At 30.3% G+C, this 6468-nt stretch overlaps 1 long non-coding RNA gene across 2 annotated transcripts; it reads right to left on the bottom strand.

Moving 5' to 3' along the window:
* Positions 4861-6462, bottom strand: LOC109342591. Of its 2 annotated transcripts, XR_002107096.1 has the most exons (3): positions 6241-6462; positions 6067-6122; positions 4861-5194 (listed from the first exon to the last, which is right to left on the bottom strand). It is a non-coding gene; the product is annotated as an uncharacterized LOC109342591 (long non-coding RNA). The 2 variants fall into 2 exon arrangements; XR_002107097.1 differs by lacking the exon at positions 6067-6122 and having other exon boundaries at positions 4861-5832.

Here is a 6468-nt window from a genome sequence, read left to right on the forward strand (position 1 = left end):
ATGTAGGAAATACTTGTGATTTAAACAAAATAAAAGAATTCCTGCAATAAATAAGTGATTCTTTGATTATTTAAATTAGTGTTTTTATGACGCATAACTAGGGATGGCAATAATAACCGAACCCGTGGGTACCTGCCCGAATTTAACGGGGAAAACCCGATGTGATTGGGTTTGGGTTCGGGTTTTACCCGGGTTTAAATTTCGGGTTCGGGTTCGGGTTTGGTATAACAAAACTCTAACCCGAACCCGCCCCGAAGTAAGGTAATTCAATTTAAAATTGAAGTTTCTATCATTTGCCAATTGTTTTTAATTTCTAATGTTACTTTATATACTATTGGATCTTCAAACATAAAAGAAATGAAATAATACAAGAGAAACTAGAAATGTTAGAGTAAAATTATACGAAAATAATATCATATTTTCCTTAACACTTTATCATTTTCGGGTTTTTTTTTCGGGCTCGGGTTACCCGAAACCCGACGGGTTCGGGGATGGTATTTTTATTTTCAACCCCGTTGAGTTTGAGTTCGGGTTTTGAGTTTCGGGTTTGGGTATGTGCAAACCCGACCCCGACCCGCCCTGTTGCCATTCCTACGCATAACAATATAGATACATTTTTAGCAACCAAAAAACAAAACAAAAATTAATGAGCTTAATATTTTTACAATATTCACCGCATGCAATTTATTTTCATTTAAAGATACAAAATTTACAAGTTAAAACGCCTTTAAAACAAAAGGAGAACAGAGAGGGAATCAACAAACTTATTAAAACAGTATTTCTGTACTGACAATGTAAATATTTTACATTATTTATATATAAATGTATATTATTTTTGTTGAAAAATCTATAATCATTAACTCATCAATGATAAACATTGAGGTAACAATGTTGAAAACATTCACACCATTGATGCATAAGTAATCTTCTCTATGAAAATGATGTGATAAAAAAATTGTATAAATCCATTATCATATGCGATTAATTTGTATTTCATATAGTTTTCCATTATTTCACTGGGGAAAATGTTATTGCCATGATTATGCTAGAATTGACTCATTTGCTAACAAGAAAAGTTTTATGGTTTAGTCTTAGTTTTTTTTTTCGGTATTCGAGAATCAGCTCAGTTGCCAACGTGAAAAGTGTTAGTTTTTAAATGGTTTAATTAGTATATTCTAGTTTACACTATGTTTCGTTCTATGGAGAGAAAAAAAAGGAAAGAAAAGAGGAGAAAGGAAAAGTGGTAGAAAATATTATTTTTCACCATTTGGTTCAACACTAAAAATGAGGGAAGAAAAAATAAGCATGGGTTCCACACAAAAAGTTTGCCTCCCTATTTTGTGATGAAAATTAAGAAAGGAGAGAAAAACATTAAAAATTCCAATTTGCCCTTCACCTTGAATGAATTTAAAAAACCACAATCTATGTGAAAATATATACAATTTAGTAAAATTCTTTGTTTATATTCATTTTGATCTGAAATTCGTTAACTTAATTTTATTTTCGTTGCTTCTAAACTCAAAAATAAATAATAGTTGTATACTGTTTGGAATGAAAAGAAAAAAATAAACATAATTACTAACAAATAGACAAATAACACAAAATATATAGAAATGAGATTGTTAAAAATATAAAAGTGATTGTAAAAAATTAGTTATACTTTACTTAGATACATTGGTGAGAAGAAGATATAGTATGTTAATGATTTTTATTGAATTTTATAAACATAAATTATTATATTAAACTTAGTAACTTAAAATATTAATAAATATTATTAAAAATAAATTATTTAGTTATGTAATTTGCAATATTAAAAAACAGTATTTAAAAATTAGATATATTTTATAATTATGTATTGTCATTTTAAATAAATATTTAGTTATATAATGAGGGGTCATTTTAAATATATTATGTTTAAATATGTATTTTCTTTCCTTAAGGTATTAATTTCATGGGTATTTCCTACTTATAAACTCTTTCACATATTCACACATATCTAATGGGACTTCACACTTGAATAAACTCAACACAAGAAAAATATTAGTCCTCCAATTATTCTAGATCAACTCGGATGCTAGTATGAAAATGTGTAAATTTTAGACTGATTTTATTTTCTACTCTCCTTAAAGGAATAGTGAAATTATAAATTTTAGGAAAATTCTTCTATTTTTACTGCAATTTAAGTAGTAATCTGCATTTGAGTTTTAGTTAGTCTTTGTTGCTGCCCTAAGATTTGGCATGTATGATGAGACGTTTAACGCAACTTATTAGCTCATGTTGAGCTTTTAGCCCAAAACATGTTGCTCTCAAGCCGCTGGAAATGCTCAATTGGCAGTTGTTTATGTTCCAACCAAGGGTAGCTTGTGAAGTCTATTATGATAATCATTCAACCATATATTGCACAGAACCCTTAATATGGAATATCCTTGCCTAGACAGAGCTTTCAGGTTGGAAAAACCCTCGAAAGAATGAGGTAAACCATATGAATTAATTAGTTCCAAACATACCTAAAAATTAGACACATATTCTCCTTAAAAGAAAGGAGGTTGGTGCTGGTTATCTTTAGTAAATGATTTTATTCAAAAATAAATAAATAAAATCTCCCTCAAACTCAATCATGTCTCTCAATCAGAGATCAAAATTTCAGCCTCAACTCCCCTGCCGAAGTTGAATTGTATACGGACTAGGAAATTTAATTTGATGGCACCCAAAAGTTTAGCAATTGGATTAAACTTCATCCACATTGCTTTAAAAATGCATCAATTTATTATAAACTTTCTAATGCAATTATCCACCTAAGTAGAAATGAGGACTGCTAATGAGGTGCCAAATAGCAATTGTTGAAGGTTTTTTCTCATACATTTTGCCTTCAGAGACCTCAATAGCCTACCATCAGTTATTAGAAGCTTATCAATGTAAAGTTCAATTTGAGGGTATCAATTATGGCACCTATTCCTTTTCTTTTTTGTAATATCTCATCTTTAGTATTAGAAAGTCCAATATCAAAAAAAGAGAAATTTTTTAATTTTATATTTTTATTAAAAATAACTTAAAATTATATTTATTAAAAAGTTATTTGTAACACGTGTTGTAATCTCTATTCGGTGCCCAAATGTCCAATAGTAGAGATAATATGAATTGGGTCCTTAGAGGAAATAATAATGGGTGAAAGAAAGTTGAGTTTCAAAAAGTAAGAAATGGTGGACTGATGCATCGGGAAAAAGAATATAATAAAACAAGAGTGTAATATTTATACATTAATAGTGTACAAATTTATACATTTTTTTGTATATTTATCATTTATTTGTATTACTTATATTTAGAGTCAATAATAATTATAAATCAATTGTAGATAATAAAACGGTCTATAAAAAACTCTTACATTATTGATACATACATCTTTTTCTCATAAAACAATTTTGAGAAGAGAAAATATGATATAGTAATATAAACAACTTAATATGAATATTTACCCTTGGTGTCGGGAGTTATGTTTGATTTATAGAAGTCCAATCAGAAAAATCAAAATCAATATTTAGAGGCGCAAAGTTCTCCTAGCAAATTGTTTACCTTTTATAAAATTTAAACCTAAAATCTTACTTAGAAAAATATGGCTTCTTCCAATTTAGACCAACTGTCCTTTGCGGAAGTTAATTTGATTTTTGAAATAACAAAAATACCAACTAAATAAATTAAATTTTAAATAAGATCAATTTAGTTTCCTTTTAATAGTAGTAATAGATAAGAAGCACAACCAAGTGTTAATCTAGTGATATAAGGTTTTACTAGATCCCCAGAACGACCAAAATTAAATGGTTTAGTTTTTAGGAACGACACTTATTAGAAAGGACAATCACACACCCTAAAAATATTAATTCCTTAATTAAAAGTAAAGAGATACTATTAACGAAGAACTATAGTTAAACGGATGCCACACTAGTGAGGCGAGAACCTACTATAGAAGTGACACGAGATCGAAAGGGAATTTGCATAGTAATAAACTCAAAATATGGAATATATTTTTAACAAAATGAAATTACACTTTCGTATATAGGCATTCAAATTTTTTTTACTTCTTATGAAGCATTGAAGCCATACAGAAAATGAATGGGTGTGAAATTTAAGTTTGAGAGTGTTAATACATCAATATTGCTCATGATGAATCCACCCCATAATTTACCATGTCTTTTCAACCTCTTCAGTGGTTTCTTATTCCCTTGAAGATTGTCACCAATTTTTCTGAATTGGGATAGAAGTTCTTAACTCACTCCGCTAGGAGCAAAACACAACCCGAGATATGGGCAATCCCTTCGTTTTTGCTTTAAAGTTCACATAGTTTTGACTAATTTATTCTTATTATTCAAATTTTAATGTTATTGTGACTTGATTTTCAATGTATATATCGGTTAAACGAATTTGGAAGAGTGAGAAATGAAGTTGGAATGACTTCTCTCTCTGAATGATTTTGAGTTGTCATTAGATTTTTACAGATCAAAGCATAAAATAAAAGTCTGATTTGATCCTTGAAATTGTTCCTTATCATACATGAAAATCTGAGAAAGTCCTTGAGCCGAGACACGCACTACAAGAAATTTACAACATACCTATAGACGAAATTCGTAGGTAAACGACACAAAACTGTAGGTACAGCACAAAAAACTTTTACCTACAGACGTTTTTGTTCATCGTAAATACGATGAACAAAATAAGTGATACACAATTTGGCATGAAAAAATTTACAATGAACAAAAACGTCTGTAGGTAAAAGTTTATTCAGATGGGCATGATCCAAATTGTGTATCACTTATTTAGATGGGCACAATTTGTATCTTCGGCCAAATTAATTACTACAAATTCACCTGAAAATCGACATTTCCTTTGAGAGGCATATTTACATTCATAGATGTGGTACACAGACACTGAAAAAATGTATATTAATATCCTATACTACATGCATACCAACATATACATGCAAGCATATGGTATTATAATTGATAAAGCAATAGAAAGATTAAACAATGCCTGCAACAACAAAAAGATAATAATAGCAAATCCTTAGCACAAATTGTGATGTACACAGATTGAGATCCCAACCTTCACAACCATCCAGAATGCACAACCCTTCTTTTCATGAGCATTAACAGTGGTTCTTTATAATCTTCATGATAAAATCCAACAACTTCTTACCATTGGTCTGTTAAAACAATGCACAAAAATTTTAAATTTGACTACTAGTGTGTCATAAGTACTTACAAACACGTATCTGTGGTTTCCAAAATTCTTTGAAGATGGTAAGGGGCAAGGAACATTAGTACAATATTGTTATTCTCTGTAAAAAAAATCTTTGTAGATTTTGATTATCAATTCCTCATAATCATAAATTTAAGAAGAATCAAAATAAGCATTAGGGAGTATTAATGATTTTACCCATTACTCTTAGTCTCTAACTATCAAATAAGATATTTTTGGAAGATAAATTCCAAGTTTTACTATTCTTTTTGCTGCAAAAATTGATCTTGTACAACTTTTGAAGTACTGAGCAATTCCTTCATGAAAATATGTGAAGCGACTATAATTTAAAGTACTTACTAATTCCTACATGAAAACATGTGAATTAACTGTAATTTAAAGTACTTAACAATTCTTATAAAAGGCGATCATGCTCTTTTAGGTAGAAGGTGCCATTTTCCTTCCCCATAGTGTTGCACACATGCAGTGAGAAAGTTATCTTCCAACTTATTCCACACACCAACTTGAATTGTGTTAGGCATTGCAGTGCACATATTATCCAACTTAACTCATGAAACTTATGCCTAACACTTAAAAAAGGGCCTAAACCTACACTTAATAATAACAATTCATATAAAAATTGACAGAAAGCTACACTTCAACAAATTAAGGACAAACATTCTCCACCTTTACTGATATATTAATAGGCAATAATACCATATAAACAGTCTCCAATATTCAAAGATATGAAAAAACGAATCAAGATATGAAATCAACTAATTCTCAAAACCAAAGACCTATTCGCAATAACCTAAAGCAGAAGGTATACAAGTATACCTGCAAAAGCACAATAAACAGACAATGCTGGAATTTACGAGTTGTGAGACCCTGACCTGTCACCGGTGGAAGATCAATTTTATGAGTTGTGGGACGAAACTCTAGGATTCAGCAATTCAACAGAGTTGTAACTTTTTTGGTTAATATTGAATAAATAAGAAGTGATAAGTATACCTGCTTGTTAACCTCGACACTAATGACACGATTGGTGACGTTTCAGAGGCAACATGTACGGCCATGATAGAACTTGTGAGGCATACCTTTGTGAACCACGCCATTAACCATGATATCGACAATGTGATAAATCCTGTGGTAAGTGGTGAGAGGGATTGTACCCTTCTTCCCGAAAGCGCGAGAGAACGAGTCTCTTGTGCATGATCTGAAACCGTGACCAGTCGACAT

Source organism: Lupinus angustifolius, chromosome LG03, assembly GCF_001865875.1.
Source record: "Lupinus angustifolius cultivar Tanjil chromosome LG03, LupAngTanjil_v1.0, whole genome shotgun sequence".
Lineage (NCBI taxonomy): Eukaryota > Viridiplantae > Streptophyta > Magnoliopsida > Fabales > Fabaceae > Lupinus > Lupinus angustifolius.